The sequence below is a fragment of the Sabethes cyaneus genome, chromosome 3, assembly GCF_943734655.1.
Source record: "Sabethes cyaneus chromosome 3, idSabCyanKW18_F2, whole genome shotgun sequence".
In the NCBI taxonomy this organism is placed as follows: domain Eukaryota; kingdom Metazoa; phylum Arthropoda; class Insecta; order Diptera; family Culicidae; genus Sabethes; species Sabethes cyaneus.
Window position 1 is genome coordinate 152,572,975 of NC_071355.1, and position 11,984 is coordinate 152,584,958.

Genomic DNA, 11,984 nt, shown 5'->3' on the forward strand with positions numbered 1-11,984 from the left:
AGAATATTTTCTATAGTAAATTAGGACCCCTCCCCACTTTAAGAGGGGGGGCTCCTGTACCAAAGAAACACAATTTTCCTCATAACTCGAGAACTAATCAAGTAAATGGAACCAAATTTGACACGTGGGTGTTTTTGGAGACAAAAATTTTTTCTATAATAAACTGCGACCGCTCCTCACTTTAGGAGGGGGGGCTCCTATACAAATGAAATACAAATTTCCTCATAACTCGAGAGCTAATCAAGCAAATGAAACCAAATTTGGCGTGTGAAAGTTTTCGAGGGCAAGAATATTTTCTATGGTAAATTAGGACCCCTCCCAACTTTAAGAGGGGGGGCTCCTATACAAACGAAATACAAATTTCCTCATAACTCGAGAACCAACCAAGCAAATGGAACAAAATTTGGCACGTGGGTGTTTTTGGAGACAAAATTTTTTTATGTGATGAATTGGGGCCCCTCTCCACTTTAGGAAGGGGGGCTCCTATACAAATGAAATACAAATTTCCTCATATATCGAGAATTAATCAAGCAAATGGAACCAAATTTGGCATGTGAAAGTTTTCGAGGGCAAGAATATTTTCTATGGTGAATTAGGACCCCTCCCAACTTTAAGAGGGTGGGCTCCTATACAAACGAAATACAAATTTCCTCAAAACTCGAGAACTAATCAAGCAAATGGAACCAAAATTGGCATGTGGGAGATTTTGGAGTCTTGAATTCATTTTACGATAGTTAGAGACCTCTCACCCCTGTGGTAGGGGGATATGGACTCTCATATAAATAAAACAGAAATTTTTGCGAAACTCAAAAACTAATCGAACTCGAGAAATTCGAGACTCTTCCATAAAACATTAGTCAATACAAGACCACAAAAACTATCTATAGTAACACTAGATCATTCAGGACGAGACAGTCGCGAGTGTTGCCGGTGACCCGCCGTCGGAAGGGCCGCCCACTGAGGGGCTTGCAAAACTCGAGATTGTGACAAAGATCATCCGAGATTCATGATTTATGTACAACACAGGTTAATTTGTGGCAATACGAAGTTTGTCGGGTCAGCTAGTATCATATAAATCAGCCTGATGAACAACGTTTCTCCAATCCACTCAGTTGTGGGATACCGCTCTCCAATTCCTCGGACACCCAGTACCCTCCGCCAGATCTCGTTCCACCTGGTCTATCCATCTTGCTCGCTGCGTCGTCTTGTTCCTACCGGAATTGAGGCAAACACCATCTTTGTAGGGTAGTTGTCCAGCATTTTTATAACATGTCCTATAGACTAATCTCAAGTTTTTAGTCTTGACCTTGAAATGCGGTCATACATGTATATTAATATTTTTTGAAACGATGGTTCTACAATTGATGAAGGGACGGTAGGGAAAGAAATGAAAATTTCGACTCATGCACCTTCCAGTATTGGACAAAAGGTAGGAGTCAAAATGACTACTTGTCAAGCATAACATGTCCTGCTTATCGTATCCGTCCACCTTTTGGATACTGGATTCGTCATAGAGCTATACGAGTTCATGGTTTATCCTCCGTCTCCATATTTCATTCTCCTGTACGCGCCGAAGAACGTTCTTAGCACACGTCTTTCGAAAACTCCGAGCACTCGCAGGTCAGCCTCGAGTATTGTCCATGTTTCATACCCGTAGTACACTTTGTACAATTGTTTGTGAAGCCCACAGTAAGCACGACTTCAGCTGATAATACGCCTCCGAATTTCACGACTGGTGTCATTATCCGCCGTTACCAGTGAGCCAAGGTGGACAAATTGGTCAACTAACTAAAACTCATCGCCGTTGATAATTTTTATACTGCCAAAGCAGCGTCGGTCGGCCTCGGTTCCGCTGGCCAGCATGTACTTTGTTTTAGACGTATTTACCTTTAACCCAGTTTTTCTGCCTCGCGTTTTAGTGTGGTGTACTGTTCAGACACCGCCATAGATATTCTGTCGATAATATCCATGTCAGCGGCAAAGCAGACAAAGTGACTAGATTTGTTGGAGATCCTACCCCACGTGTTGATATTTGCTCGGATCACCTTGTTGAACAGCAGGCATGAGAGGCCATCGCCTTGACATAGCACTCTGTGTGAATCGAATGAACTTGACAGTCCACCCGAAATCCGAACACAGCACTGTGTACCATCCATCGTAGATTAAATCCGTTTGATGAGCTTCCTGGGGAAACTGTTCTCGTCCATGATTTTCCATAGCTCTTTCCGGTCGATGGTATTATATGTGGGTTTGAAGTCAACGAACAAATGATGCGCGGGAACTCTGTATTCACGGCCCTTTTGGAGGATCTGCCGCAGTGAAAATATTTAATCCGTTGAAGACCGACCTTCATCGGAGCCGGCTCGATAAGTTCCCACGAATCTGTTCCCAATTGGTGATAGTCAGCGGAAAATGATTTGGGATGGCACTTAGTAAGCAGCATTGAGAAAAATCATCGCTCGATAGTTCTCACAGTCCAACTTGTCGCCCTTTTTGTAGATCGGGCAGATAACCCCATCTTTCCACTCCTCCGGTAGCTATTCCGTATCCCAAATTCTAACAATAAGCCGGTTCTTACAAACGGCCTGCTTTTCTGGTCCCATTTAGATAAGCTCCGCTCCGATGCCCTCTTTGCCAACTGATGTATTGTTCTTTAGCTGCATGATGGCCTCCTTAACTTCGCCTATCGTTAGGCCTGGCACCTCTTCTCCGTTTGTTGCACCGTCGAAATCGTTTTCTCCGTCGTCATGATTCTCCGTCTGGGCGTTATTCAGGTGTTCATCGAAGTGCTGCTTGCACTTTTTATCCCGACACATTTCGTCTCGCGGAACAAAGCCTTTGCGGGATCCGTTCAGTTTCTGGTAGAACTTCCGCATTTCCTGAAAACGATGCAGCCGCTTCAACTCTTCATATTCCTGCTCTTCCAGGTAACGCTTTTTCTGCCGGAAGATTTGATTTCGCTGCTTCTTCTTCTGTTTGTGTCTTTTCACGTTCTGGCGTGTGGCGCTGCGCATTTTGGCCGCCCGCGCTGCATTTTCCTCATCCATTACCCTCCTTTCATCGCAGATTCCGTGCCACATGCCCGATGAAGCTCTCCGCTACACTACTGATGGCTGTTTTGATGGTGTTCCAACAGACCTCAAAGGGGCTTCGTCCAGCTCGTCCTCTTCTGGCAGTGCAGCTTCGAGTGAATGCGCGTAGTTTGCGGTGACGTCTGGCTGCTTTAGACGCGCGAGATCTAACTGAGGTTGGCATCGGTACCAAAAGCTGTTCACAACGGAGAGTTTTGGGCGCATTCTAACGATCACTAGGTAGTAGTCCAAGTCAACGTTTACGCTTCGATAGTATCTGACATCGATAATGTCTTAGAAGTGCCGATAGTCGATCTGTGATTCTGCCTGATTCGGTGACCTCCAGGTGTACTCGTGTAGGAGTCTATGCTCGATGTAGGTACTACGTACGACCATGTTCATGGAGGCGGTAAAGTCGATAAGTCTTTGGCGCGTTTCATTGGTCAGCTGGTGTGGCTAAACCCTCCAATCACCGTCTTGTGTTCCTCCTTCTGGCCGACCTGAGTATTGAAACCCCGATGACGATCTCGATATTATGTTTTGGCAGCGGTCGTATTTACTCTCCAACTGCGCGTAGAATTCATATTTGTCCTTATCGGTACTTCTGAGGTGAGTGTTCTGCACGTTGATGAATGCGTATGTTAAAGAACCGGCCTTTGATTCTCAACCTGCACATTCGAGGTTTGATTGGTCACCACCCAATCACCCGGTATTACATCTCGCCCATCACTATGAAAGTTGTGGCCAGCTCGTGTATGTTGCCGCAGCTCTGGTAGATGGTATGTCCATTTCTGAACGTTGAGCTCTTCCAGTACACCTCCTGCAGCGCTACGACGTCGAAATTGCGACTCTTTAATATATCGGAGAGCACTCGAGTGCTCTCTTGTAAGTTGAGAGATCGGCAGTTCCAGGTCTTCGACGCATATGGGTCTATTCCGATTGTTCGCCAGGGGACCAACGAAGCTCGAAAGAGTCCTCCTTCCCTGTCAGCATACGACCCTGGCTTTCACAAGGGTTAGTTAAATCATGTGGTAAAAAGTGTTTGTAATGGGTGTATTCAACTTTCGAATACAGTTTTCAATGTTGAATGAAATTTAATGCAGTTATTAGAAATTGCATGGACAAAGTGTAGCAACTCGAATAATATATGAAAAGGGCGTATTTAAAATAAAAAAACGAAATAAATTAATTTTTTTTTCAAATATCTCGAAAACTGCTGCATTTTGAAATAAGAAATAAAAAGAGCATTTTAGTTGTAAATCGCATAAGGATTTGCTATTTGTATTAAAAATAAATATGATACTTGAAAAATCTCTAGCTTGAACAAAAAAAATTCAATACTGCCATCCGGGGTGAGATTGTGCCACGGGGGTGAGATTGGGCCAAAAACCAAAAATGTTTATTTGTGAAAATTTATTATATCTATAGAAACTGGTAACCTAAATTCAAACTGATGATGAACATAACATATTTATTCATAACTTAGAGTGGAACACAGATAATATTAGAAAACTATTTAGCCCAAACTGGGCTTCAAAGTGCGCGATCAAAAATACTTGGAAATAACGCTTGTAAAAAATGTCCCCCATAAACCAACCCAAACAAGAAATCGCATCAACTTGCTATTTTGAAGGTATATAAACTAATCATTTACATTGTATTGAAAGGTTGTTATGCGTTGAATAAGTTTTGATTACGAAAATAATATTTTTCGAAACTTTGTACTTTTCGAGCTTCATGGGGGTGAGATTGTGCCAAGCCATAATGATCGATCCTATTTGTGGATTTCACATACACAACAAAAATACGTCAGTATACACCAGTACACTCACATTCCTTACTATTGAGCACAATATTTTGACAGATTAGATTGCATCATCCATTTTAGAGCAAACAGCATCATATGCATGCTGAATAATTTAAACTAATTTTTACTTTTTCTCTGTAAATTTCAGATACTTTGAATAAACACTCTAATATAAGACGAATATATTATACCGTGTATAAACTGCAAGTTTTAAGGAGGGGGAGGGGCGTGGGATGTAATGTGGCTGCGGGTTCTCGAACGAAGAAATGGTTACTGTTGTTAAATGATCAAATAGGTATGCCCCCTTGGGATACACCGCTTCATATATCTCCCCTTTGTTAACCCTCGAAACGCTACTGGCTATATAAAGGCTGTCCATTGAGTACGAACTCATTTTTAGTTATTTCAGACCTCCCCGGGTTATTTTCGTTCATACTTTTTGTATGATGCGTTGTTTTTGGACGATCCCCTGCCCCTAATAGTCCACTTAGTTCATGGACAGCCCCATATGAACTACTTTATACTGATATTTATGTGTATTGTTTATAAACATGCTAATGTTCACTGTTTAGGTTTTTAGCCTAACTTTATCTTTTTGGCACAATGTCACCCCCTAGAAGGGGTGAGATTGTGCCAAAGTTCATGCACTTCCAGTAAAATAAGGTTTCATTGTAACTAAACCATCTCTACGGTAGTTGTTAATTGAACAATTTAGTATAATTTGACAGGTTTGAAATCAACTTAGTTCCTAAATTGCGTGTATACTGAGCTAAAGAACAAAAACATATGCTTTTTTGGCACAATCTCGCCCCGGATGACGGTATAGTCATTGTTTTACGAAGTTCGTTTATGAAAGTCTATCTCAGAATAACCTTTAAATGATTACAAATTACTTCTTGGATTTTATCATACAATTACTTCTTGGTCTTCCATACAGATGAAATACAAATTTCCTCATAACTTGAGAACTAATCAATCAAATGGAACCAAATTTGGCAAGTGGGTGTTTTTGGAGGCAATTTTTTTCCATGGTGAATGGAGACCCCTCCCCTCTTTAAGAGGGGGGTGGGGCTCCTATACAAATGAAATTCAAATTTCCTCTTAACTCGAGAACTAATCAAGCAAATGGAACCAAATTTGGCATGTGGATTCACCAGAAACTACCTATTGTAACACTAGATGATTTAAGGTGAGACGGCCGCGAGTGTTATCAGTGACCTACCGCCGGAACCACCGGCCACTGCGGGGGGTAGCCCCCAGGATTTATGTAAGGCACAGTTTCATTTTTGGCAATACGAAGTTTGTAGGGTCAGCTAGTTAAAAATGAAAAGGAATTTATCGAAGGGGCATGTTTATTCTTATCAAAAACTTAGGTATAGTTTAATTGAAATCCGAAAAGTTCCTTTCAAATGTCAGTTTTTTAGAACGATTTCGCTCTATGTACTAGTTGTGCTAGATCACTTATGTAGATTGCTAATGAATCAGAACAGTATAGCCTTAGTTGGAGTTCTTTCCATTTCTAGCTGTCTACTGTCTTATTTAATAGAAAAAATAGTCGATTTTCGAATATTTCCAATTCACCAGACCAAGTCACAGCTCTGTTGTACCTTTATCTAGTTCTTAGAACACGATGGTTTAGAACAACAATAATGACCATACTGCGCATGTCCAGATAAAATATATTTTCTCGTAATGTTCAAACGTCTCTAAACTCTCGTCGCGATCAGTTGAAGTGCCACGATGTTCGTTAAAACTGTTACTGCGTTTATTTGGTAGGACGTAGGACTCTTCAATTTAACAGGATTATCACACAATATTGTTATTAGTTATCATAGAAATTCAAAAAAAAAAAAACAAAAAAATCAGTGCTTAATTCTAAATTGTTCCTGTGAGATCAAACCTACTAAAAAACGACGTAATTGGAGTAGGTTGCCGGGGCAACCGGTAAACAAAACAGGACCGTGGACAGTGTTTCTATTTTCCATTCGTCCATTGATGAGGACTGGTTTATTGGTCAGTAATGTTCCATACAGTCTTGAATGCACGTATCTAGGAAATATACGCATTGATCGCAAATAAATTGAAACTATGAAAATAGTATAGTGTTGTTAATTAATGCTCGCTTGGTGAAGAATAAAATGGTTTAATGTGTTTATCATTGTGGTTTGATGGAGATGGACATGGATTTGATCGAAAGTGAATTTTGGATTGGTAGGTAAGCACTGCAAAGAAACAGTAAGATTAGTTATTTTTGAAATGTAAAATTTGAAACATAAATTGGTGATAAAGCAATTGATGTTTAGTTAGTGAATGTTTTTAATAAAAAAATACAACTATATTCACAATTACTATAGAGAATAGTAATCTTAGGATCGCGGTGAAATTTTATTAATGATGATTGTCTGTTGTAGTATTATTCTGGAAATTGGATACTAAAATTTATCGTTGTTTTTGATTTTGCTGAAAAATCCTCGGTCAAATGAAAACCGATTACACCGCATAAGCCTTGGTTTTTCACGAAGTTATTTAAATCACGTCTTGAAAATTTCCGACGTAGGTACTCGATTGAGTATGTAGCAAATAAACCAAATGTATTGGCAAAAACATACATAGTAGAACATATTTGTGGCACCACAGTATAAATTGCATAGGAGGAAGTGGAAATAAAAGGAGCAGGCACACAGAAACGAGGTCAAAAAACGTGGTGTCCTCAGGTGCCGTACCTATCCGGGCTAGCAGCTGGCATATGGCAAGAAAATATGTATATATACTTATGTGGTTAAATGGTGGAAATTTACAATCGAAGGGTAACAGAAACGCAGCGTTCTAGCTCACGATGTTTTATGCAAGGTAATACAGTGAAAGTTAAGGGTGGAATTGAAATGCGGTTTGAATTCATTACATTCGGTAGAAATTTATTGTTATGACTCAGCATGTTGACCTAATGAATGTTAGAATTAAGCAGACCGATTGCTAGAATATTGGCGTGAGCTCGTTGTCTCCGTGCAATAAAAATAATTGGCCGGAAATGGTTCGTACCGACCAATAAATTCACTATACTATGTCATTAAGAGCTGAATTCTCGGGTACTTTTTCATTTCGACGTATGTGACAAGATTCTCTTCTTGTCTTCTCTCTTCCGCTTTTTACGCGAGACTAATCCATTGAAATGAAAGTTTTAAAAGTTTTAAAACATTTAGCTAGCCAGTGACCCCGGCAACCGATTCATGCAAAGCTGCTATGTTAAAATGCATTAGTATCGCCGTAAAAAGCGGAAGAGAGGGGGCACCAAGAGAATCTCTCATTGTCACATACGTCTAAATGAATACGTCTAAATGAAAGTATCCGAGAATTGATGACTATTTATTTTTTTTCTTTTTGGTCGATAATACTTTATGGCCCCTTAAAATTTGAAATTGTTAAATACAATGATTTATTATCTGACTATGACATAATCTGATGGGAATCGCTTAAAAGGTCACGTTGATTCTTAGCTTCAAGAATTGTGTTTTTTGCAAAATCGTTCAAAAACCGTATTATACAACTGTTTTTCCGAAACTTTGGAAAGATCAGGTCAGAAGAAATTGCTTTTAAAAATAAATGTATTCACTTGAAAATAAAGCAATTTTTTACGAAGATCTGTGAATAATGCGTTTTTATACCTTTTTAAACCATTGTGCTTAACTCCTGTAAGGCCTACATCATTTGTAGCACGGCAAAATTTATTAAAATTGCTCTAGCTTTTTTATCTTCCACTATTTTTTCTCTGAATTTGGGAATTTTCTCGAAAATACTTTCTATTTTCATAATTCGAATAAAATTTAATAAATGATAACATAACACGCATAGCTTTGGGGGCTTAAACGTCTTTCGGGACAACAATCCAACTGACTTTATCCAGCAGCACCGCCCAGCCAAGAATCGAACATACGACTATTGGCTTGTTAGATCAGCATCGAAGTTTGAAGTTAACTGAGCGGTTAACATGGCATGACATGTTACCTTGGCTTTATTCACAGACTTCGTAGCAGGCATTCTAAAATATACCTAAAAATAAAAAAGAAGAAGAAAAATTATCCAATTTAATTCTATTATGTATATTTTATTCACGACAGATACGTATTTCGCCTACGACTTGCAGGCTTCCTCAGTGTCTGTTTTTGAACTAAGTTTTCTTCTTCTTTTTTAATTTTAGGTTTCGTATTCTACTAAGACGCTCCAAAAACTTGATTCTAAAATATGCCTTCTTTGCTGGCACTCGCGTTTTTGATATTTTCATCACGTTTTTCATTATTACTTGATATAAGACAATTTCGGCGATTAGGTAACTTGCGAGTAGACAAGAACTACGCACACGTACTGGATGAAACTCTATACCTTCCTCTGCCGAGCTAGGTGCTTCAACCCTTGAAAACGGATGCAGCATGATACGTTCGGCTGTTAATGAGGCCTGTTTAGAGTATGCTGTCGGTGCTGTGCTGTCTAGAGTACACGAAATGACTGATTTGACGGGGGAGAGCTTGGTTGGAGAGGAAAAAAGAGCTTGGAAAAACTATTTTAGCAATTCTACGTCGTATTGACGTTTTGTTACGTCGTTTATCTGCAATAGCTAGGGAATTCGTAGGGAAGTATCAGGAGGGTTTTTTGGGACCCGTGCTACTACAATTAAATTTTTACTCCGACAAATTCTTCAGAAATGTCGGGAGTACAACGTGTCCACGCATCATATTTTCGTGAATTTCAGGGCAGCATACGATACAGTCAAGCGCTAACAGTTATGGCAGATAATGCACGAGAACGGTTTTCCGGACAAACTGACGCGGCTAATAAAAGTTACCCTATGACGAGTGATGTGCTACGTGCATGTTTCGGGGGCATTCTCGAGTCCCTTCGAATCGCGAATAGGGTAGCGGCAATGTTAATGGACTCTCCTGTATGTTATTTAATATCACCATTCAGGGTGTGCTCCGGCGAGCGGGCATCGAAACGATAGGAACGATTTTCAGCAAAAGTAGCCTTCGCAGACTTCTAGCCTTCGCAGATGACCCCGACAACACTACTAAAAACCTTAGGATGACATAGGATATCTACGCCAAACTAAAAACGGAGGCTAGAATGGGTTGCAATGAGTTGAGAATAAAATATATGAGAGCATGAGGCTCTAAAGAAAATAACATGTGCCTGCCACGGATAGTGGCTATCGACGGCGATGAACTGGAAGTGGATGATGAGTTTATATATTTGGAATCTCTAGTAAGGAGATTCAACGACGCATTCAAGCTGGAATGGAAGTCGGGAAGTAAACGTTCACTTAGCTACTAATGAGCTACTACTATTGTAGCACCTTAACTACAAAAGACTAGAAGAGTTAGAAACTATGATTATTTCTTAGCAGAGGGATAGTCTAATTTCTGCTAAATAGTTTATTATACTCGAAACATGTTATCGATTATCAAGAGATGCAGTAAAATTAAAATCATTAAATTCATTGAAGTTCACGGTTGTTACTTGACATTGAGGTATTTTTGTTCTTGAAAACGTAAGAGGTCGAAAATTGGTAGTATGTAGGTAGTAGGAGTTATTATTAATTCATAATGTACATTACCAGCTGTGTCAATGGTGTTTTGTTGCCATTGAGGGGACATGTTGCTGTTCTTTGAATGTACTAAATATCCAAGAAAGTATTGAAAAGTATTTGTGCGAACAGGTTTTTGTTGAGTTATTTCAGTTGATCCGATTCTATCCGAATTGATAAAGCCAGACCAGTAGTTTTCTGCTTGTATCATTATATTGACTCATCAAATAGAAATTCTAATACTGCGTGTGTGATCGCGTGATATTTCTATGTAATAACCTAATCGATTGTACATTTCAAATCAGTGACAGTCAGGAAAAAAGCTACGGTTCATTATTTCTTGTATTGAACAACAATCAATAAAATGGGCTCAACTTTTCCGTACCGCCTGATATGTAGCAGCAGGATACGGTTTCATGGTCGAAGATTTAACATTTATTTACGTTGTTCATTTTGCACGTCGTGGTGACCTGAATAAAGTTTTCCTTGTTAAACCCTAACAATGGAAAGTTTTGAAAGCTGCCTAATTGACAAATTGGCCTATAAGCGTGTCACGTGTTTATAGGAAAACAGTTCACCCTGCGTTTACTAAATTCTCGCAGATGTAAGCTTTTCTAATTGGTTATAACCAGAGTAGCATTTAGGATCAAATTTATTTCAATACTCATATTGAATACTTCTGTATAATTTGTACATGCTCAAGGTTAGTCAAGAGAGGTTTTCTGATGTTCAAATTTGTTTTTCACCCCCGCTGGGTTACCCTTGACGACCACCGAAATTTTCAATGCGGAAACTATTGAATGTATAAACAACGTCGATGGTTGCTAACCAATCGTTCCGCGCACTTCTGTTCTACAAACTGTGAAAACTAGATCACCTATTTTAACTCACCTTGTACATGCTGAAATCCGAATAATAATAATGATAACCGAAAAAATAGTAGAAACATACTTCCACATACGTTTCGAATAGTTTGACTCTGTGTCTCCTTAACCAATTCTTACGACAAGCTATACAATTTTCCTTTGTTTGACATTTGGCCTTTCTAACTCCTCGTTGTCGTCACTGGTTTCAGTGTCTGGCAGTTTTTCGTGGTGAGCACGAAGTATTACACAAACAATCGCAGGTCGCGAAACGGAAACAGAACGTCTAACCTCATTTGAGGTCACCCATCCACTGCATGAGCCCGTAAATTATGGAATGGTTTTTAATGTAGATCGTCTTTCTCTTTTTCTCTCTTTTGCAGTAATGACGACTGAGGAATCCTAAACCTTCGTGAGGGTACAACTGCGCGCACTGATGAATATTAATGAGCCCCCTAGAACGGCAAAAGATATTGCATATTGAGCTTTCGGTTGAGCCAAGCGGAAGCAAAGGACTCGATGGCGAATACCATCCAGGATAGCCAGGATGGGGTTGTGGCGGTGACAAACAATGCAAAACATTATTGCCAGTTGACATGAAACCTAGTGCTTTGCGAAACTGTTTAGTGCAAATATTGTCTTGAAGTGAAACGAAAACTTTTGAATGA